Source organism: Ceratotherium simum, chromosome 5 (genome assembly GCF_057802395.1).
Source record: "Ceratotherium simum simum isolate JZ-2026a chromosome 5, ASM5780239v1, whole genome shotgun sequence".
Lineage (NCBI taxonomy): Eukaryota > Metazoa > Chordata > Mammalia > Perissodactyla > Rhinocerotidae > Ceratotherium > Ceratotherium simum.
Genome location: NC_141904.1, coordinates 52,198,900 through 52,223,341, shown reverse-complemented (window position 1 = coordinate 52,223,341; position 24,442 = coordinate 52,198,900). Strand labels below are relative to the sequence as shown.

Genomic DNA, 24,442 nt, shown 5'->3' with positions numbered 1-24,442 from the left:
GATACCTAGGTGAAGAGAAAACAGGCAGCTGAAAACCCAAGTCTGAAGCTCAGGGAAAAGATGTGGGTGGAAGATACGGCTCTGGTGCTCATCAGCTTGCTATAGCAGCAGCAACAGCAGCCACTTAATGAATGTCTTTTGTGTACCACACATTGTTTAAACTGTTTCTTTTCTTGCCTAATTGTATTTTATTCTCATAACAGGTATTTCACCTTTGAGGAAACTGAGAGTCAGAGGGGCAAAGCTTCTGGCTCGAAATCAGAAAGTACAGAGTTAAGTTGTGAAGTTGGAATTCTCATCTGAATCTGTTTGAATTCAAAGCCCATGCTTTATCTGTATTTCATCTTATGAAATGAGCATTGAAAAACACATGTGTGGTGGGCAGGCAGGGAGAGGGATTCCATGGGCAAATATATCTGGGAAATGCTGCAAACCACATCTTGCCCTAGACATGCATAGTGAGTGTCTGCATCACACAGGCTCAGGGAACCCAGCTAGCCTCAGGATCTCCGTTACCCATATGGAGCACTCCAACTCTTCTGATTAGAAAGTCTATGCCAAGCCCCCATTCCAGCTCTGCTAGTGGCATGTAGTCTTTTTGAAGTTCATAACATTTCCACCAAGGAAAATGAGAGATGATGGGGGCAACACCTTGCCTGATTTGGAACAAGCGGAGATTCCTGAATGACAAACAATCCCAGAAAACAGATTCTTTTCATTTCTCTAAAGCAAAAGAGACACATGAGTAAATCTGTTATCACATATTCTCAAATAGTTATAATAGCATTTTATAATCATACAGCCCCTATAGGGTCTTTAGAAATCATGCACTTCTAGGGCCGGCCCTGTGGCTTGGTGGTTAAGTGTGCGCGCTGCGATGCTGACGGCCCGGGTTCGGATCCCGGGTGCGCATCGAGGCACCACTTCTCCGTTCATCCTGAGGCCGAGTCCCACGTGCAGCAACTAGAAGGATGTGCAGCTACGACACACAACTATCCACTGGGGCTTTGGGGGGAAAAAATAAAATAAATAAATAAAATCTTTCAAAAAAAAAGAAATCATGCACTTCTCATGAAAATGAACTAAACAATAACTTGATCAGTTATGTGGGGAGCTACAGTTGTTTCTACTTTAATGATTTATGCTCTCATCCCAGAATCAGCCTGCCAATTCTAATCATAAAAAGCACGTAGATGAATAAACGGGGGTGAAGCGAAGGTGAGGCTCTGCTGACAGGACAGCACAACGCTGAGTCAGTTCATCTCTGACATCTCCAACATTCAAGTCATAATGCTTCTAAAGAAGGTGTACATCCATGTGGGGAAGTTGTGGGGCAGGGAGATTGACCCTGCCTTCCATGTGTTTTGCTAATCACACCTACGGGAACTAAAAAGTGTCACACTTTTATACTTCTCAGCTGAAAGTCAAGCAGTCTGAAGTATTATAGAAAAGTAATCATGCTAGCGCTTGATGCCAAAACAGCAGTGTTAGAACAGCGGCTGCTTCTCTGTATTCAGGAATAGCTCTTTTGTCAGGTATAGATAAATACACCCTTCGTAGATGGGTCCTTTGCAACTTCCCCATAGTAACCCGGATCTAACAGTTCTGCAAGAAATGCTGAACAAATCAATACATGAATGAAGGCTGAAAAAATCAACTTAGCTAAGAACTCTTTCATCAAGTGTACAGGATGCTCTCTCTTATATTTATCTAAGTATAGTCAGATAAATTATGACCAAGCACTGCCACAGAAAAATAAAGCATTTAAGAGCAAGTCACTGATAACATGATCTAATGTTTTCCTATTTATTTATTAAAATATTTTCCAATTTATTGATTATGCAAACTGGAAAGATTTTAACAAATGCTAAAGTGTGTTTGCTCTCTAAGGCCTCATGTAAAAATACTGTCTTGGCTATACTACTAAAAAAAATAAATGTCTTTTATGAAAGATCATACCCAACATAATCCAATCATGGCATTTCCTCATGGATATTCCAATAACTGGAAAAAGATAACCTGAAAACTTCACTCTTTCACTAGTAGGATCTGATTGCAAGTAAAACAAACTTTGAATGAACAAACATCACTCTCCAGGAATTCAACATATGAGACTTTCCACAGTCTTTACAGTGAGGCTTTGGAACTTCTACATAGCATAATGGAAATGAAACAAACATACAACAAGGTTTTGAACAGGATGACAGCAATTACCGACATGTGTACTGCACTTTAGAGTTTATCAGCACTTTCTCAGATAGTATCTCATGTGATAAGGGAACTTGGCAGGAACGCTCCAAGTTTTCACTGGAAAGAGTATCTTCCTCATCTTGCTCCCTTCTTCCCTCATTATCCACACTTATAGTGATAATCTTTTGTTCTGTGCTTTCCAGTTCTTTGTTCAGAATGTGAACATTTTTGTTCTTTTTAATTTAATTCCTTTACTCACTATACATGTTTTTCTGGGTGGCATGATACAAGGTAATAGGAACATACACTGACAGATGGAAGAAAAATCATAGTATTTGTCTAAGGTTTGTCCTGATCGTCCATACAACACACACACACATGCACTCCTATAGATTTTGCCTACTGTAACTACGTAAGTCCTCTAAGGATACCAGAATATACATTATTTATACCTATTAACTTGTTCTTGTCACTATTTCTGCTGCTGTTCCTGTGCCTCAATGAGGCAAAGTCTTGTTGTTTAATATGATATTATATGAGGGAGTCCTGATGGGAATAGCAGAGTTTATAGAAACCAAAATAAACATACACAGGAGAAACAGAAAAATCTTGATTGTTTTCTGAATGGAAGCTAGAAAATTCAGCCAACCCGAAAGCCAAATATTCTAATCTGTCAGATATTTACTAGATATTTTCTAGGCTTTTATAGTATAAGACTGAGAAGCTCAGGAATAATCTCAAGGAATAACAGCAAACAAAGATTTCCTAAGTACTAAAACTTTAAAAGTCTAGATTATGAACTCTAAATTTTTTAAAAATAGCTTAAAATATAGGAACAATGTCCACTGCACTGTCAAATTCTTTTTACTCTCCCTTAAAATATGGAAAAATTGCTGATATTATTTTTAAAACAATACTGCAGTAACACAGCTAGTAAGGTATGGAGACAAGATTCCAACTCAAGTCTGGATTCTCCAAAGGCTGCACTCATTCCAATTGTCTTTCATGATATAAATTTAAATGGTGAACATAAGATTTAATATTGATCAAAAAGAAACAAGCCAATTTGAAAATAACTACATGCCTCTAAATATTATACACCCATAAATGTGCACAAATGGATACATTTGAGACTACAAAGGACTCTCTCATTCTTAATTTTCCTCTTTTGCTTCACGTTTTTCCCTCCTCTTGATATCCTGTGCACACGGACTCTGTCTACCCTTTCTGCCACAGCCTTGCACAACCAGTTCACCAGATCAGTCAGTCCACCAGGTTCTATGTTATGCTATACAGTGTGGTAGCCACTAGCCACATGTAGTTATTTATACTTAAATTTAATTAAAATTAGAAACTCAGTTCTCGGTCACACCAGCCACATTTCAAGTGCTAAATAGCCATATATAGCTAGTAGCTACCACACATACCATAATGTTCTACCATATATAGAACTTTCTAGGATGACAGAATGGACAGCACAGCTCTATAGGGTCCGGGGAGGGGGGGGCCGGTCACTGAGACAAAGGGCTCTATACTACTGCATAGCAGCATTGTTTCAAAGTACAAAATTATAATGCTGGCACACTAGGGTCAGAATACACAAGTAGGGTTTTGGGGCTGGAGGAAAGATGTTCAGAGGGCCAGGTCTAGGATTGGCACTCTCTGGGGCAGGCATTCCTGGTCTCTAAGGTTTACAAATGGGCATGAGAGGCAAGTTGACCTCTGAAAACCTAGCAATCGAAGCATAGATGAAGAAGTCTGTGGTCTATACAAATGGGCTGGACCAAAATTCTGTGAGCCAGGAGCGTGGGCCCCAAGCAAGGCAGTTTGAGATGTCAATGGCCAGGGATCTGGGATAAGAATCCAGGAAGTCAGACAGAAAATAAAGAACTACCAGTGAGCAGGTCCCATGTGGCCTGTCCTTTGGCCCCTTCTGAACCTTGTGATGAGAGTAGGGCGGCCTTGAAACCCAGAAGTGTGCATAGAGTACTTGCAGCTTCATGAAAGAAGGTGTACTAAGGTGGATATTTGCTCTACCCACGCTTGGGGGTGGGAGAAGACAGCCAGATATTTGTGCAGACTTGGAATGGGGATTTGGCAATTTCTGAGTATTCTGATCAGCACAGGCCGCACAATCTGTTTTTGTTGTTAGTGCCGTTGAGTTAATTCTGACTTCTAGGGACCCTGTGTACAGCAGAGTGGAACCCTACCCAGTCATTTGGGCCATCCTCTCACCTTCTGGTGCTATATCTGACAATGCTCTGCTGCTATTCATAGGGTTTTCATAGCCAGTTTTTTAAGAACTGGGTAGCCAGGTCCTTCTTCCTAGACTGTCTTAGTCTGGAAGCTCTGCTGAAATCTGTCCACCACGGGTAACCTTGCCGGTATGTGAAATACCGGTAGCATACTTTCAGCGTCACAGCAACATGCAGCCACCACACTATGACAACTGATAGATGAGTGGTGTGATTCTGACTGGGAAAAGAACCTGGGCCACAGTGGTGAGAGCACCAAATCTTAACCACTAGACCACCAGGGCTGGCACAATATTTTTAAGTAAACACAATCTCTTCTCTTCATTTAGAATGCTGCAGCAGTTGGCACCACTTCACTGCACATGTTAAGACAGGCTTAGTCATCTCTGGCCTGCCAGCAAAGGTAATATAGGGCACTCTTATAACACAGACATAGAGTTTACCTTCCCCATTTATTTTATGTATTTCCTATAGACTGAGGTGGGCCATAAATGAATGAGCATCTTCTGAAGCACAGGCCCTTTGAGAATATGTCTAGGTATCTTAGTAGCCTTCCATCTCTAGGCACTCCAACCTCCAGGCCAGCTACCTACCACTCCCAGACACATCTTCTGCAAACATGGCTTGAACTATATGACTTCCTTTCTTATAAGAGAAACCTTCAGAGGTGCTCCATCTCTGTAGAAGAAGCCCACAAGCCTCTACCTCGCAGTCCAGGCCCTCCAGCATCTGTCCTCTCCCTGCCTTCCCAGATTCCCCTGCTTCCATCAACATACCTTGTTTCAGGCCAGATGGGCCTGCTTGCCTTTTCCTAAAAGTACTCTTTTTTGCTCACTGCATCCTGTCTCTCTCTTCTCTGTGTTGCTCCCTACTTCTCTCTCCGCCTATTCTTTGAGGTCCAGCTCAAACATGCAGTGTCATGAAGGCTTCTATGACCCTACCAGTCAGAAGGGTAATGTTCCTCCTCTAACATCTAAACATTTATGGTAGTGACTCTGACAGGCTAGGATTAGAGCTGGTTGTGTACATATGTGACACCTTCTCTGTGAAGAAAAAATTGGTAGGCCCGAGACCTCTATCCTTAAAAACGCCTGCTTGCAAGGTTGGCCTTTGGCTGGCATCTGGGAATTTGGCTCTGAGAGTGTTCCCAACAGTTAAAGGTGACTCACTGTGCCTAGACTGTTTGTGTGAACTATCTGGTTTATGATGAACATTTGCTTTCCTTCTGGGAATTTTGTGCATGTTAAGCAGAGGATGTCTCTGTGACAGCCCCCAATAAACATTGGGTGCTGGATCTCTAATGGGCTTCCTAGGGCAGAAACACTGTGCACATGTTGCTGCATTTTCACCGCTGGAAGAGTGGGCTCTGTGTGACCCCTCATGTAAGGTAGAGAGCATAAGAAAGCCTGCGCATGGATTCCTCCAGACTCTGCCTGTGTCATTCTCCCTTAAGATCCAGCTGTGTATCCTTACTATGTCGCTGTAATAAATCTCAGTTATGAGTACAACTACATGCTGAGTCCCACGAGTCCTTCCAGTGAATGACCACTAGGGGTTGTCCTGGGGATCTCTAACACGTCCTTTAAGTCCAGTGTCCTTGTCTGTAAAACAGTAGGGACTGTTACCTCCTACATCTCTGCTACCCCCAAAGAATCAAGCACAGAGGCTTACAGTTTATCGAGACTTACTAAATAAAAATAAATTTCACCTAATAAAATCTTCTTCTAATAACTTTCTAAGGACAACACAATTAAAATACCAAGGTACCTGAGAGCAAAATGAGAAATAAAAAAGGGGCAGTTTGCCCCAAAGAAGGCTCCAATCTCTATGCACATAGCTTTTTCCTGCTTTAAAGGTTCCCACAGGCTTCACAGCAATAAATGAATATTCTGAATGTGCCTGCTGCTGCCACGGGGCTCTGATGACATCTTAGCTTGATGTAATCTCTCTGCTGTCCTGCAACCCAGGCAAAGCTGACAGAGATCCTGTCACTTGAGGGCCTAGCGGAGGGTACCTGCCAGGTGCCCAGCAAAAGCAGGGCCTCTGTGGTGGGAAGAATCTTCACAGTGGCAACTCACCTTTATTTGCCCTTCCTGTTTTTCAGAAGCCCAACTAAAGCATATAATGAACACTGATATTTGAACTCAAGAGCAAAGCTCCAACACATATAATAACGATGATAACTGTGAATGTCTGAGATTCACTATCTGCCAGGGCCTATTCTAGGGATTTTACATGTATTATCACACTTTGATGAGACAGACACTACTATTTTTTAGATAAGGAAACGGAAGCACAGAGGGGTTAAGCAGTCTAGCTTACTCGGCAGCACTAACCATGGTGAGGCAGGTAGGCTCTAGCAGGAGCATGAGTTCAGAGAGTTTAGGACAAGGGCAAGGACAGATCTCAGAGGTCAAGCCCAGGAATCCTGATGAGTTCTGACTTACAGGGCTGAGGCTGGAGAATCTCAAACAGGGATGGTATTGGGAATAGACCATGGGTGGATTGAACTATTCTTAGGGGCAGTGAGATAAGCCACAGACTAGTCATGACTGACTACACCCTGGTTAGGAGCAGAGTATGGAGCCACAGTAGGCAGATGGGATGAGGTTGATGCCAAGGCATAGGTCCTAAGATAGCACAGGGACTCTTCCCAGAGTGGGTCTTTTATGCCTAAAAAAGGGGAGTTTGCAACCTGGAGTTAGACAACTTTCAGAAGCTCGGTGTACCCTCAGAAGCAGGATGTAAAGGGGGCATGTGTGTTTGTGTGCACAGGCAATCTTCTCAGGAGAGAGTATCAAAGGGTCCTAGGCTTCTTCTCCCTGGTTTACTTCTGTGTCGTCATATATCCATGAATCTTGCAGGCCCATGTCAGATGCTAGGATGCTCTTCTGGGCAGTGGGAAACTGACTGCAAGCTGATTCCTCCTTTTCCTCTATAGCCATACTTTTTGACTTTTGACCCTACAGCAATGTCACTAACTAATTAAGATAAACTAGGTTAACTGTTTCCTCTGAAGCCGTATATAGGGTACTTAGCTTTATCAGTGTGAGCCTTTATATTTCCCACAAATTTTTTAGTGGAAGTAAAAAGATGTTTCAGCGCAAAAATTCAAAGCAAACTAAGTAAAACAACTTATAAGTCAGGGTTTCTGAAGCAGATAAATGTTTAATTTTTATCTCAGTAAGTTTTTTCCTCAGCTTTTCTCTTAAATCTGGGCTCCTAATGGGCTTTCAGTGACATAACATTCTGGCATCAAGAATCTGTATCTCAGAGGATTGCTCATAGGGAAATCTGCCTGTTGTTTTTTTGGAAGGGATAGTGAGCAGTCAAGTCACCACATACAGATCCCTGGGCTGATGGAATCCATGACTATGACTATTAGGTCCCCTTAAAAGTTTCTGATTTCTATCTCCTGCTGATCCTGGAATATGCTTGGCTATTCTCTCATGAAACCCTGTGGCAATATGGTGTAATGGAAATAAAGCAGGGGGCAGATCGGGACTTAAATTCTGGACTGGACACTAGCAAACTGTTCAACCTCAGAGTTGATACAGGGATTGAATTAAGTGACATAAGTAAAGGTCCTGGCATGCGGCTTGGCACATCACATGAGCTCAAGGAGTGTTCACTCCTGTCCCTTTCTAATCTTCATTCCCCACAGAGATGGATCCAAACCTTTACATTTCTCCTTAAGCCTCACAGGAAAACAAATATCATTGGACATAGAATGTTTTCCAAATTTATCACAGCCTAATTCAAATTATTTATGATTTTATGCATTTCTATTCCTCCTCCCCAGTCCCTGTGGGATCATGCCCCATGGCATAATCTCTTCTATCTTCATGCTTCCCTCTAAAGGCCTTCCCTCAGTCCTGCTATTCTCCTTTTCCACCAAACTTCTTCACAGAGTATCCTCATCTCTGCCTCTATATTCCTGCACTCCTTAACCAACTGTGGGTTAGTTTCTTCTTATCCAATGGTCTAAAACACTTTTTATAAACTAAAATTTCTCCTAATGGCCTCCAAATCCAACAGTTGTCATTGTGTCTTACTGCTCTGCAGCTTCTAACATCAATGCTGGCATGAAATAATGCCGAGCATAGGACAAGTCCTCCTACCCCATCTCTGCTCTTGAAACATTTCCTTTGCTGGCTTCTGCTGATTCTTCTTCTGACTTCTCTTTTGCAGTTTACTTCGAGGGATCTTATTCCTCTTCCTCTCAGTTCTTTTCTCAACTCAATTCTTTCTCTAAAATATTCCCCCTTGGTGATCCGACCCCTTCTTCTGACTTCAACAATCACGGAATGCTGACACCTAAATCTCTAGCCTGGACTTCTTTTTCTCCAGATCTACCTTTCCAATCTTTAGGCAGTTTTAAACCACTTTTCTTTTTTTAAACCTCTACAGTACAAATCCCATTAACTCCCCAAGGTTATGTGGCATTTCCAGCATGCTGGCTGTAATACCACCCCTTTCTTTTGGAATACAACTGAGATTCAGGGATTAATGGGCCTGCCAAATTCAGGGATCAAAGAGTCCTGTTGGAAATTAGTAATTAAGTGGTCAGTTGAGGGGCAGAAAGAATTCTGTGGTCAGGGGCCCCGGAGTTGTCAGTTATTGTGAGCCTACTGGGCAAGAAGTGTTTAGAGCTATGCTTCTCAAACTTTAACATGCAGATGAACCATCTGGGCAATCTTACTAGAAATGCATACTGATTCAGCACTTGGGGGAAGGGCTGTGGTTCTCAGTTTCTAACAAGCTCCCAAGTTTTGCTGATGCCATTGTCCTTGGATCAAACTTTGAGTAGCCAGGTTTGAAAGGACGATCATTATAAGTGATTTGTTGGTCCACTGGGTGCTGCTAACTAGGGAGCAAACCTAAGTTTCAGTGTTGGGTGTGAGGAATTAACAGGTATATTAGATCAGTAATGGAGGCATCTGTGTGGGTCTGGTCATTTATTTGGGGTCCTGTGACGTCCGAATGTCCCATTACTGGGAGTCTGTCTGATTTACAATAGAAGGGGTGTTGTGAGCAGCTCTGGAGTCTGGGAGGATTAGTGATTGGGGCATGTGGATAAATGTTTGGGAAGCTTAAGACTTTCAGTGATTGTAAAGCTTCTGGCAATAATATTTGGGGGCCAATACTGTTATGGGATATTTTAGAGGTCAATGGTTGAGGAAGCCTCTTGAGTTCAGGGGTCAGCCACTGGAGTCCTGAGAGGTTCAGTGATTATAATAGGCTGAGAAGACAGTATCATCTCTTTAGAAGGGTCTTTCCTAAGCACCTTAATTTTAAAAGTGCCATGTCCTATTACTGTGATTCTCAACTGCTTCATTTTCTTCCTGGTTTTATCATACATATTTATTTATTGTCTGTTTCCTTCTCTAGAATGTAAATTACAAGAAGGAAGGGATTTTCTCTGTCTTGTTTGGTGTTAAATCCCTGACACCTGGAACACTGTCTTACACATGACAGTGGTGTGCAATGTATGTTGACTAAATTAACAATACTATAATTATAAACTCAAATCCACTCTAACTTACAAAAAGTAAATAATTTTCAAATCAGTACTGTAACTATATTACTAACAAATTATTTCTAACACCCTCCTACTGCCGTCTGGATGTAGTAGCTCTACACAAAATCCTACAGATTCCTTAAACTCAGCTGTCCCAGGTGGTAGTACTTAACCTTCCCTTCCCTGCACACTGGAATCACTTAAGAGCTCCTGATTTAATTAATCTGGGGAGCAGCCTGCACATTGGGAACTTGAATTCTAATGTGCAGCCAAGGTTAAGAACTACTGGTCTAAAACCAGGCCCCTTAAACCTGTCTACTCCATTTGTATTCCCTCTTGTGGTTAACGGCCTCAACATACTCTCAACAGTGACTCCAACAAGTAATTCAGAGCAAAGTCTAGTCGAGTTGGATAATCAAGGAAGATAATATGATCTTTATCCAATAAACAAAGGATGACTATAAGACTTGTTTTCCTGTGCAACTTATAAACTAGCTTTGCATTCACTTTTCCAGGTACTGGAATCTCTCTTTTCTGTTCTATTCACTTCTTCTGTACGTGCACCTTAGCCCAGGCTCCAGCTCCTGGGCCTCCAATATCATTGGTTTAGTGCATCTGCTATGCATATCTCTCCCTTCTGTCTTCAGGTACTGAAATATTTCTATTTTCCATTAAAAGTCCTTGAGAAAACAGGCTATCTGTTTATGTGTTTAGGTTCAAAACTTCAGGGCAAATCAGGTAGATATTAATAGAGAGTTTTACAACTTTGATTTGAAGAGTCCATATAAAATGTATTATGGCTTTGGGGGGTAGCACTGGGAGATTTAATAATAATTAACTGAGTTCAAGGTAAACAACTAACAGAATCTATTTCCACATGAGTGTCTCTTTTAAATGTGCTCAGAGGGAAAGCTACTTGGAGTGTTCCCTCAGAAAGCAGCAGCCACATCTCCAGATGCCATATTAAGATACAATGTTTATACAAGGAGTGTTGTGACAAAATATTCTCCACTGCTTTCTACTGAAGAACTCATTTTTTAAAGCTCATAACTGTATATATTTTGTATTTGAAATTCTAGATTTCCATTTTTCTCTCATACCATCTACCTTTGTCAAACAAGTCATCACTGTGGACCTTCCTGGTTCCACATACTGCAAAGGATCACCCTAGTCTGAGAGTTTCCTCTCATTTGTGCTGTTTCTCCACTATTTCTTTCCTTCCTTTGCGCCTGATTTCTAGTTACCCTAACAACAGCCACACAGCTTGCTCCACGGACACCAAGGCTACACATCCAATGCTCAGTTTTCCATTCTCTCTCACGAGTCTCCATTCTTTGCTTTTAGACGGCATACAGCACACCCTCCAAAACACAAATCCTGATGCACTGATTTGCTGACAGGATCCAGTACCTAGTGTTTTTCCACTTCCATGTGAGGATTCAAAGATTCAGTTTTAAAAATCTTGCTCTGTCTTCAGATGATCTCTAATAACTCCAAATGTAAAGCCAGACAGATGTTTTATACATTGCTTTAATGAAGGCAGAGAAAATAATGCCTAGAGTTTGTGAGGAAATGCCTCTGGTTCTGACAGAAACACTTCCAATCACTACCAGTTGTGTCTTAGGGAACCCAGCCTCAGACAGCTTCCAGGATTATGACTCTAAGGACACCAGCCACAGGCCTTACAGTTAAACTGTTTCTCTAAGCATCTGGTTTCCAGGGAAACACAAATTAGTTGAAATCTCCCCGAGCTAAATATATTTTAACAATAAAGCTTTTTGAAAGAAACACAAGAAATATAGTGAACTTCAATCCTGTATTTTCTTCAATCTCTTCATATTTTCCTACATCTACTACTCTGGAATATCTTTAGTTACTCTGCAAATGTGAGATTTAGAATCATGAAGAAAATTAGTTTGTACTGGTGTCAGTATTGGCAAGAGCAGCAAGAAAAAGTGAACCTTCAATGGCCTCAGAAAAGAGCAAGTCCTAGCTGACACTGCATGTATCTGAAGAGAAAAAGTCCCCTTGCACAGAAAAGTGTGTACACCTCTCCTGAAGAAAGGGCTGTTAGCTCATTATCAATTCACTGAAACATGCGACTTTTGCTTCCATACCCCACAGCCTTTAAATGCTTCCTGACAGCTACCTTCTGAGGTTTATTTCCCAAAGTTTTGCTCATCACCTGGATCAAAAAGGCTTCATAGAATACTTGTGGCTATGGAATTTCCTCTTAAAAAGCAGTCTGATTAGCTGTAGTAGTACCTGAAACTATCTTGTTTACATATTTATCAAATGTGCTTCCCTGAGGGCAGGGATTCTCTTGATCAGGAACACAGCAGGTGCTGGGTCAAGATCTGCTGACCCATTGATGGACAGACATTCTTTGGCCAAACTCAGACTATACAGCTTGAGAAGGAAACCGACAGAGATTCTCTCCTTGACCAAACTCTAGTCAGGTTCCTCTTGAGCTTTTTTTCAACTAGGCCTCGACTTTTAGACTTCCATTTCCTTCTTTGCATTGTCTAATTTTAGCAAGAATACTGGTAAGTTGATTTAGCCAGAATCCCTCACCTTCAATATCTGATCATCGTCAATATCAATCAGGGTCCTCATTCCCCATCACCCCCCAGGTGATATCTGATCACCCTGGCCTGCCTTCAGCAGGTTGGTTAGGTTGGTCTAGCCAGAATCCCCCCTTACCCCTGATTTTTTTTTAAGTAATTTTCCATCCACTGACTCCAACCCGGCTTTCTGGCTATAAATTCCTCCTCACCCCTGTTGTATTCATAGTTGAGCCCAATCTCTCTCCTCTAACGCAAAACCTCATTGCAGTGGTCCTTACACCTATCGCAATGGTCCTGAATAAAGTCTGCCTTACTTTCTTTAACAAGTGTCTGAATAATTTTTTTCTTTAACAAAGCCCTTAGTGGTGATCAGTGGATATCCCAACCTAGGGACTGACATCTCTGGCAGGTGCTCTCTATGGGTTTTTAACAGATTGTGATCTGCAGCAGCTATATTTGAGAAGACTATAGCAGTTACTTCAGTGATCTGTAGGACCGGGAGGGATGGTGTGGATCCTTTGAGAACTGTCTTCTGCTGACTAGCACCTAGGAATCAGTAGCCCAAGGGATGGAGCCAAGTAGATGGTGGGGATAGGAGACAGAGTGACTAACCTACTTGAATCACTCTATCTGTGGCTTTGGCCTTGAGGCAGGAGTAGAAACAGGGGAAAGGAGAGAACGCCTTTAATCTGAATTCAGCCAGATTCTACACAAAGTCATTTTTGCAACTATCGACTTAATGCTGGAAGTCCATTTGAGAGTTTATAACAAGTCATTCATTCATTTGATAAATGTTACCAGTTCACTGCAGGCTCTGTAACATTTTTGCTTGCACATATAATACTCTAAAGAAAAAGAACTGAGGGAGAAATTAGTGTGTGCACATTATGGCAATTCTTCAGTTTTCAACTTAAATGGAAAAACTTGTTTAAAAGTTTACCACCACTTAATATTCACAGAGAATTTTCCTTCTACCACAAGTTACCTGTTTTCTCCTCCTGGGTCTTGATGATTTTGACCTCTACTGTCTAGCAATGTTCCATCTAAGAAAGATTAATTAAATTTAGCCACTGAGGCAACTCATTACCATTTTAAATGATACCTGAAATCATACTCTCTTAATGTGACTTGGCTTTTTTTTTTTTCTGAGGAAGATTCTCCCCAAGCTAACAGCTGTTGCCACTCCTCCCTTTTCTTTTTTTTTTTTTTTTTTGCTTGAGGAAGATTAGCCCTGAGCTAACATCTGTGCCAATTTTCCTCTGTTTTGTACATGGGACACTGCCACAGCATGGCTGGTGAGTGGAGTAGGGATCTGAACACGCCCGGGATCTGAACATGCGAACCTGGGCTGCCAAAGCAGAGCACGTGGAACTTGAACCACTCAGCCACAGGGCCGGGTCCTGACTTGGCTTTAAGCACCATGAACATGTACTTTAGAATGTGAGGAAAGAAAGAACCAAAACAGTTCCAGGAATCTCCCATTATTGGTTATAATTTAGAATTCCATTTAATTTATCTATTTGGCTTTTTAGCTATACCTCTTTGCATTATTTTACATATCCTTTTCACAATTTAGAGTTAATATTTTTCCATTTTCCATAAAATGTAGAAACCTTGCAACTATAGAAATTACACTCCCCCCATCCTCTCTGCTATAGTTGTCATATGCACTACAAGTACATACATTATAACACCCTCAAGAAAATGTTATTTCTGCTTTACACACGTATTTTTTAAAAATTGAGAGGATAAATAGTCTTTTCTATGTACCCATAGATTTACCATTTCCAATGCTCTTCATTCATTCCTGAGGATCTGAGATTTCCTCTGCTTCTTTCTTTTAGCCTGGAGAACTTCGATTACTATCACTTGAAGTGCAATTTTGCTGGTGACACATTCTCTTAGTTTTCGTTTATCTGAAACTATCTCTATTTCGTCTTCATTCTTGAAAGATTTTTTTCACTGGGTATAATTTTCTATTTGTTTGTCCTTCAATACTTTAAAGATGTTTTTCTACCATCTTCTGGCCTCTATAGTTTCTGATACAAAGCACATGATCACTTGAATTGTTGCTTCCCTGTATGTAATGTGTCATTTTTTACCAGCTGCTTTTAACATTTTCTTTTTAGTTGATTTTAGGCAGCTAGGCTATGATGTGACATACTTATCCTGTTTGGTGTTTGATGGGCTTCTTGAATCCATAAATTTATGTCTTCCACAAAATTGGGGAAGTTATTCCACATTATTTCTTCAAAGTTTTTTCTGCTCAATTCTTTTTCTTTTTTATTTTAAATTTTTTTTTATTGCAGTAACATTGGTTTATAACATTGTATAAATTTCAGGTGTACGTCATTATACTTCTATTTCTGCATAGATTACATCATGTTCACCACCAAAATACTAATTACAACCTATCACCACACACGTGCCTAATTATCCCTTTCGCCCTCCTCCCTCCCCCCTTCCCCTCTGGTAACCACCAATCCAATCTCTGTCTCTATGTATTTGTTTATTCTTGTTATTATCTACTACTTAATGAAGGAAATCATATGGTATTTGACCTTCTCCCTCTGACTTATTTCACTTTGCATAATACCCTCAATGTCCATCCATGTTGTCACAAATGCCTGGATTTCAATGTTTCTTATGGCTGAGGAGTATTCCATTGTGTATATAGACCACATCTTCTTTATCCATTCGTCCCTTGATGGGTACTTAGGTTGCTTCCAAGTCTTGGCTATTGTGAATAACGCTGCAATGAACACAGGGGTGCATGTACCTTTACAAATTGGTATTTTCAAGTTCTTTGGATATATACCCAATAGTGGAATAGCTGGATCATATGGTAGTTCTATCCTTGATTTTTTGAGGAATCTCCATACTGTTTCCCATAGTGGCTGCACCAGTTTGCACTCCCACCAGTAGTGTATGAGAGTTCCCTTCTCTCCACATCATCTCCAACACATGTTGTTTCCTGTCTTGTTAATTATAGCCATTCTGACGGGCGTCAGGTGATATCTCATTGTAGTTCTGATTTGCATTTCGCTGATAGTTAATGATTTTGAACATCTTTTCACGTGTCTGTTGGCCATCTGTATATCTTATTTGGAAAAATGTCTGTTCAGGTCTTTTGCCCATTTTTTAATTGGGTTGTTAGTTTTTTTGTTGTTGAGATGCATGAGTTCTTTATATATTTTAGAGATTAACCCCTTATCAGATGTATGGTTTGCAAATATCTTCTCCCAATTGTTAGGTTGTCTTTTCGTTTTGCTGATGGTTTCCTTTGCTGTGCAGAAGCTTTTTAGTTTGATTCAGGTCTTACATTCAAGTCTTTAATCCATTTTGAGTTAATTTTTGTGTATGGTGTAAGGTAAGGGTCTACTTTCACTTTTTTGCATATGGCTATCCAGTTTTCCCAACACCATTTGTTGAAGAGAATTTCTTTTCTCCATTGTATGTTCTTGGCTCCTTTGTCAAAGATTAGCTGTCCATAGATGTGTGGGTTTATTTCTGGGCTTTCGATTCTATTCCATTGATCTGTGTGTCTGTTTTTGTGCCAGTACCATGCTGTTTTGGTTACTATAGCTTTGTAGTATATTTTGAAATCAGGGAGTGTGATACCTCCAGCTTTGTTCTTTTTCCTCAGGATTCCTTTACCTATTTGGGGTCTTTTGTTGTTCCATATAAATTTTAGGATTCTTTGTTCTATTTCTGTGAAAAATGTTGCTGGAACTTCGATAGGGATTGCATTGAATCTATAGATTGCTTTAGGAAGTATGGACATCTTAACTATGTGAATTCTTCCAATCCAAGAGCATGGAATATCTTTCCATTTCTTTGTGTCTTCTTCAATTTCTTTCAGCAATGTTTTATAGTTTTCCGTGTACAGCTCTTTCACCTCTTTGGTTAAGTTTATTCCTAGGTATTTTATTTTTTTTGTTGCAATTGTAAATGGGATTGTATTCTTAATTTCTCTTTCTGCTACTTCGTTGTTAGTGTATAGAAATGCAACTGATTTTTATATGTTGATTTTGTATCCTGCAACTTTACCATATTTGTTTATTACTTCTAAAAGTTTTTTGGTGGATTCTTTAGGGTTTTCTATGTATAAAATCATGTCATCTGCAAATAGTGAGAGTTTCACTTCTTCCTTTCCAATTTGGATCCCTTTTATTTCTTTTTCTTGCCTGATGGCTCTGGCTAGGACTTCCAGTACTATGTTAAATAGGAGTGGTGACAGTGGGCATCCTTGTCTGGTTCCGGTTCTTAAAGGAATAGCTTTCAGTTTTTCACCATTAAGGATGATATTAGCTGTGGGTTTGTCATATATGGCCTTTATTATGTTGAGGTACTTTCCTTCTATACCCATTTTATTCAGAGTTTTTATCATAAATGGATGCTGTATCTTGTCAAATGCTTTCTCTGCATCTATTGAAATGATCATGTGATTTTTATTCTTCATTTTATTAATGTGGTGTATTATGTTGATTGATTTGCTATTGCAAACCATCCCTGCATACCTGGAATAAATCCCACTTGATCATGGTGTATAATCTTTTTAACGTATTGTTGTATGCGATTTGCTAGTATTTTGTTGAGGATTTTTGCATTGATGTTCATCAGTGATATTGGCCTGTAATTTTCCTTTTTTGTGTTGTCCTTGTCTGGTTTTGGTATCAGGGTAATGTCAGCTTTGTAGAATGAGTTAGGGAGCTTCCCCCCTTCCTCAATTTTTTGGAAGAGTTTGAGAAGGATAGGTATTAAGTCTTCTTTGAATGTTTGGTAGAATTCACCAGGGAAGCCGTCTGGTCCTGGACTTTTATTTTTGGGGAGGTTTTTGATCACTGTTTCGATGTCCTTACTGGTGATTGGTCTATTCAAATTCTCTACTTCTTCTTGATCCCGTTTTGGAAGGTTGTATGATTCTAAGAATTTATCCATTTTTTCCAGATTGTCGAATTAGTTGGCATATAGCTTTTCATAGTATTCTCTTTTAATCTTTTGTATTTCTGAGGTGTCTGTTGTAATTTCTCCTATTTCTTTTCTTTTTTTTTTTATTTTTTTATTTTTTCCCCAAAGCCCCAGCAGATAGTTGTAGGTCATAGCTGCACATCCTTCTAGTTGCTGTATGTGGGACGCGGCCTCAGCATGGCTGGAGAAGCGGTGTGTCGGTGCGCGCCCAGGATCGAACCCCTGGCCGCCAGCAGCAGAGCGCACGCAATTAACCGCTAAGCCATGGGGCCGGCCCTCCTCTTTCATTTCTGATTTTACTTATTTGTGCCTTCTCTCTTTTGTTCTTTCTGAGTCTAGCTAAAGGTTTGTCCATTTTGTTGATCTTTTCAAAGAACAAGCTCTTGGTTTTATTAATTTTTTCTATTGTTTTTTTGCTCTCTATTTCATTTATTTCTGCTCTGATTTTTATTATTTCCCTTCTTCTACTGATTTGGGGCTTTGTTTGTTCTTCTTTTTCCAGTTCCTTTAGGTACATTGTTAGATTGTTATTTGAGATTTTTGTTTGTTGAGATAGGCCTGTATTGCTATAAACTTCCCTCTTAGAACCGCTTTTGCTGTATCCCATAAATTCTGGCATGTCGTATTTTCATTTTCATTTGTCTCCAGGTAGTTTTTGATTTCTCCTTTGATTTCTTCGTTGACCCAGTCGTTGTTCAGTAGCATTTTGTTTAATCTGCACGTATTTGTGGCTTTTCTGATTTTCTTCCTATAGTTGATTTCCAGTTTCATACTGTTGTGGTCAGAAAAGATGCTTGGTATTATTTCAGTCTTCTTAAATTTATGGAGACTCGTTTTGTGGCCTAATATGTGATCAATCCTGGAGAATGTTCCATGTGCGTTTGAAAAGAACGTGTATTCTTCGGCTTTTGGATGGAATGCTCTGTATATATCTACTAGCTCCATCTGTTCTAGTGTGTCATTTAAGGCCAATGTTTCCTTATTGATCTTCTGTTTGGATGATCTATCCATTGGTGTAAGTGGAGTGTTAAAGCCCCCCACTATTATTATGTTACTGTCTATTTCTCTTTTTATGTCTGTTAATAATTGCTTTATATATTTAGGTGCCCCTACATTGGGTGCATAGATATTTACAAGTGTTATATCCTCTTGTTGGATTTTTCCCTTGATCATTATGTAATGCCATTCTTTGTCTCTTTTTACATTTTTGTTTTAAAGTTTATTTTGTCTGATATGAGTACTGCTACCCCAGCTTTCCTTTCATTGCCATTTGCGTGGAGTATCTTTTTCTATCCCTTCACTTTCAGTTTGTGAGTGTCTTTAGGTCGGAAGTGTGTCTCTTGCATTCAGCATATATATGGGTCTAAAAGTATGGAACGCTTCACGAATTTGCATGTCATCCTTGCGCAGGGGCCATGCTAATCTTCTCTGTATCGTTCTAATTTTAGTATATGTGCTGCCGAAGCAAGCACTCTCTTCTCCTTCCGAAATTCCAACGTGGGTCTTTTGAAATTGTCACCCTGAGGCTTTGTTGTTTATTTTATTTTGTTTCAACATTTTTTCTCTCTCTTCTTTAGATTGGATAATTTATATTCGTCTTCAAATCACTGATTCTATCATCTATGGTTCAATTAATCTCATCCAGTGTTATTTTTATTCCAGATATTCTTAATACAGATACTATATTTTTCAGTTCTAAAATTTCCATGTGGTATTTAAAAAAAATATTTTCTATTTTTCTGTTGAGATTTTTACTGTCTTTTCAGTCATTGAACATGTTATAATCACTGCTTTAAAATCCTTGTCTGATAATTCCAACATCTGAGTTATCTCAGGATTGGCCTCTGTTGATCTTTTCCCTTGAGAATGGGTCACACTTTCCTGGTTCTTTGTATGCCCCATAATTTCAGATTGTATCTTGGACACTGTAATTTTTATGTTGTGAAGACTCTGGAGTTTCTTATATTCTTCTGAAGAGGGTTAGTATTTTTGTTTTAATAGAGAATTAACTTGTTTAGACTTACGTAATCTGTTTCTCCTCAGATTGATGGCTGGTCAAATCTTAGTTTTCTTTCAGCTCTGCCTGCTAGCTGCTTTGAGTTTGCCTTGCATATGTGTGGTTCAGGGATCAGCCAGTGACATGGGCAGAGTTCATATATGGAATTTGGGATTCTCCATCTCCTGCTCTCTAATCTCTAGGACTCTCTTCAGTGGTCATGCCTGCCCCAGGCTCCATCTCTTGGTTCCTCAGGCTAAAAATATGGCAGGCTTTCTACTGGAGTTTTAGCTACCCCATGCTATGCTGACTACAGCTCAGATCAAAACCACAAAAACAGGAAACTCACTCTGTGTTGGTCCCTTTCTCTAAGTTTTTACTCACTTCCAATATTTGCCTGCTTTTGTTCACTCTGCAGAACCTAAGGTGGTTTTAAATTTTACTCAGTGTTAATAGTTAATTGTGGAAGGGCTGCTCTGTTAGGAGCTCACTCTACCATGCCAGAAATGAAACCAACACAGTTCTACCTTTAAAAAAATAGCCCAAATTGAAGCCATCATCATCTTTCATCTGGATTACTGCAAAGTTTTCCCTTCTAGTTTCCTTATTTATACTTAAGTGACCAACGGTGAGAAGGCTGACTGTAATTTCATCCCTTAGCTCCACCTCATTAATTTGGAAGTCATTTTGAGATCCAAGGATGAGAAGATGGTAGAAAAAAGGTCTCTCCCCTGGAAGATAGCCCCATGGTATGTTCACCTTCTCAGTAAGGCCTACCCTGACTACCTTATTCAAAATAGCAAATTCTCCCTCATACTTACTTTTTCTATTCCATAACATTTATCCCTCCAAATATACTAGACAAGTATATTAAGTAAATTTACTTAATATTATATTTGTTGACTGACTCCCCGTACTAGAACATAAGCTTCAGGAGGGCAGGAATTTTTGTGTGTTTTATTTACTGCCATATCTCTAGAGCCTATAATAGTGAAAGCACATAGTAAGTAAAAAATAAACATTTGATTCATATACAAATGACTACACTACTCCACTAAAACTTCTACCTCTGATACCCCTTAATTCTCCATCAAAAGCATTAGTCATTCTATTCTACTTTGTACTGTGTGTTACAGACCAGACAAGAGCATAAGGTAAATTTCTTGTAAACAAAGAACTTCTTAAAGAACCCGATAATTTCTTTTACTGTTTTATCCAAACTCTGTAGGATACTGTATTAAAAATTTTCTCCAGTCTGACATCTAGACTCAGAACATAATAAGAGATGGCATACACAAGACAGCAATTTCTGAACTTATTCTCAGGTGAAAAAAGACATAGGTTTAACCATAGGCCAAGGTATACATCTAAAGTAAAAGTTTCACTTTGCAAATCTCTTAGCACATTTCGCTCTAATATTTCTAAGCAAGATCTGATGCCTATGTAGAAGCATTGAGTTGGCTTGGCCACTGGAATAAAATATATTTAGCTTTAAACTGTATTTGCATTCATTCTGCCTATATTTTTAGTTTTGTGTTACATAAGAAAATATATTAATGAGAATACTTATAAGACAATAGGATTATAAACAGGTTCACTTAAATATCCCTATGTTAGCTTCTCCATCCATAGGGCACAGACCCCTGGCTTTCTTTGTGTGTGAGAGAGTAAGCTAATTTTTAATTTCCCTAGACTTTCGTAATTTCCAGGGAAAATATGCATGACAATGACAGACTAGAAAGCAGGGTAGACAAAGAAAGTGATATTGACAATCACCAGAGCCAGATACTAGCTCCTGTTATTCCTGCTGGGACTCACAGAAAATCCTTGGAGGAATGTTGGGTAGTGAGCTGAAGTGTATGTCCCAGACCAAGTTAAGACAGATGGTGGGGCCCTGAGTGGAAGGACCAAGACTGAACTGCAGGTCCATCACTGTCTGCCTGAGCTCCTGCAGATAACCTCCAGTTGCATTGTAAGACATGACATCTTTTGCAGAGGGAAGTCAAACTGATTTAATAAACAAAGTTCTTATCCATCATTTTAAAAGAAAATTTCTCTCCAGGGGCGCTCAAGATTTTCACAGAAGCAGATTATCTCATTTGGGTAGAATGCTTGACTCTCAGGCAGAGCCCTCTACTTCAGTGACAGAAGCAGCTGATTTTCAAGAAAAAGTTTATTCTCTGCAAGGGTTATTTTGAATGCTGAGTGAACTCCAGGAGAATAAGAAATGAGGCTTTTTAGCTTACTTTGCACATCATCCATGAAAAGATGGCTAACATAAGTGTTTTCACATGATAATCAAGAGAGGTTTAAGTTTTTGAGGGCAACTTTGTATTCCCAAGGCCTAATAGAAAAAGCTGGCATAGAGAAGACTCCTTAGGGAAAGCCAGTTGAGTGATGAAATCAATTATTGGTGCCCTGAGGCTTTAAAGCACTCTGCTAAATTTGTAGAGGGCCAGCGAGAGAAGCAGGCATATTAACAAGCACACTGGTGGTGTAGAGAAAATAAGTTAGTTACACAATAATACTCCTCCTATGAATAAGGAAATTCACATAATAGAAAAGATAAGTGTATCCATACAGAACCAAATGCAAATCATAACACAAATTCTACTCTAAAAGAAGATTCTTTGTATTATTTTGAGGAGGTAATTATGTGGTAATTATTAAATACATTAAGATAACAGTTAACAATCATAATAGATGTGTATACAGAAAAATATTTTCTTAACAAAGGCAATGAGTTCCTTACAGAAGGGGAATCCATGATATTAGGAAAAAAATATACAGGATACTTTAAATTCTGGCCATTTATAGGTTCTGTTCTTCTCTTACCCCATCATCACTCAAAAGCAAAGCAGACGTGTGTTCCACACTGCCAAGCTAGCCATTTGAAGGAGACACATATAAGTGACAAATTTTTGGTTTTTCTACTCATATAGGAAAATCTAATATTTGTTATAATTTGCTCTAATTGTCTTTCCACTAAGATTGATGCCAGCTACTTTTAAGAAAGAAACTACTTTTAAGAAAGAATTACTACCAAAACTTCAAATATCTGTCAGTTCTAGCATTCTTTTTAAAAATTTTAGTCTTTTAAAAAATCACTAGAGATTATAATATATATATATTATATGCATATAGATGGTCCCGCAAATCTCCCCTCCGCAATCCTTGGGTTGCATAATCCCTGGGACAGTAAATATGGTGGCTTTTACTCACATTATTAGGTTATGTTATATGGCACAGTTGACCATAAAGTAGGGAGATTATCTGGGTGAGCCTGACCTAATCTCATGAGTCCTTCAAAAGCCAGAATTTTCTCCTGCTAGTTGCAGAAAAGAAAGTCAGAGATTACAAGCATGAGAAGGATTCACTGCACTGTTGCTAACCTGAAGACGGAGGGGGCTACCTAGCAAGGAAAGCAGGCAGCCTTCAGAAGCTGAGAGAGGCTCCCAGCTGACAGCCAGCAAAGAAATGGGAACCTCAGTCTTGTAAGTGTAAGAGACTGATCCTGCCAACAACAACCAATGAGCTTGGAAGCAAATTTTCCCCTAGAGCTTTCAGACTAGAATGCAGCCCAGCTGAAACTTTGACTTCAGCCTTGTGATACCCTGAGCAGAGAACCCAGTCAAGCCTTGGCAGACTTCTAACCTACAGAACTGTGAACTAAAAAATGGGTAATTTTTTAATCCATTAAATTTGTTGGTAATTTGTTATGCAACAATAGAAAACTAATTTAGTCCCTCTCTCACTTCTTTTCACCTCAATCTTTTCAAACATTACACTATTATTTAGTCATTACTCTTACTACTTATGGACATTCAGCCTGCCTTAAGATATCTGCTAATACAAAAATAACATTCTTATACATATGAGCACAAGATTTTTGGTATCAAATTGTTCATAGTATAGGTACACAAATTTAAAAATGTGTTCCATGACACCAAAAGCACACGCAATAACAGAAAAAAATAGATACATTGGACTTTATGAAAATTAAAAACTGTTGTGCATCGAAGGACATTATCAAGTAAGTAAAAGATACAGAATGGGAGAAAATATTTGCAAATCACGTATCTGATAAGGGTCTAGTATTCAGAAAATATAAAGAACTCTTAGAACTCAACAAAAAGACAAACAGATAATCCAATTAAAAATGGTCCAAGGACTTGAATACACATTTTTCCAAGGAAGATATACAAATGATTAACAAACACATGAAAAGATGCTCAGGCATTAGTCATCATGAAAATGCAAATCAAACCACAGTGAGGTACTAATTCATATCCAGTAGGATAACTAGAATAAAAAAAGAAAACAGCAAGTGTTGATGAAGATGTGGAGAAATTGGAACCCTTGTACATTGCTGGTAGGAATGTAAAATGGCTGAGCCACTGTGGGAAACAGTTTGGCACTTAATCAAAAGTTAAACACAGAATTACTATATGACCTAGCAGTTCCACTCCTAGATATATACCTAAAAGAATAAAAGACACGGACTCAAACAAATACATATAAACACATGTCCACAGTAGCACTACTCATTATATTCAAAATGTAGAAACAGCACAACTGTCCATCAATGAGTGAATGGATACACAAATTGTGGCATATCCATACGATTCAGTCATATAAAGAAATGAAGTACTGATGCATGCTACAACATGAATGAACCTTAAAATCATTATGATAAGTGAAAGAATCCAGACATAAAAGGTCACATATTGTATGATTCCATTTATGTGACATATCTAGAACAGATAAATCCATAGAGATGGAATGCAGACTGGTGGCTGCCAGGTACTGGGAGTGGAGTGGAGTGGGGAGATGAGGAGCAACTGTTTATCAGGTTCAGGGCTTCCTTTTGGGTTGATGAAAATATTTTGGAACTAGACAGAGATGGTGAATGTGGTTCACTGTGAATGCAGTAAATACCACT

The 24,442-nt window shown here is 39.3% G+C and overlaps 1 protein-coding gene and 1 non-coding gene across 10 annotated transcripts in view; both read right to left on the bottom strand.

Moving 5' to 3' along the window:
* Positions 1 to 24,442, bottom strand: part of DOCK3 (dedicator of cytokinesis 3) — a 448,733-nt gene that overhangs the window by 170,499 nt on the left and 253,792 nt on the right. The window lies entirely within an intron of this gene.
* On the bottom strand, positions 18,870 to 18,976 carry LOC147917048 (U6 spliceosomal RNA). The gene has a single exon (XR_015552388.1). It is a non-coding gene; the product is annotated as a U6 spliceosomal RNA (small nuclear RNA).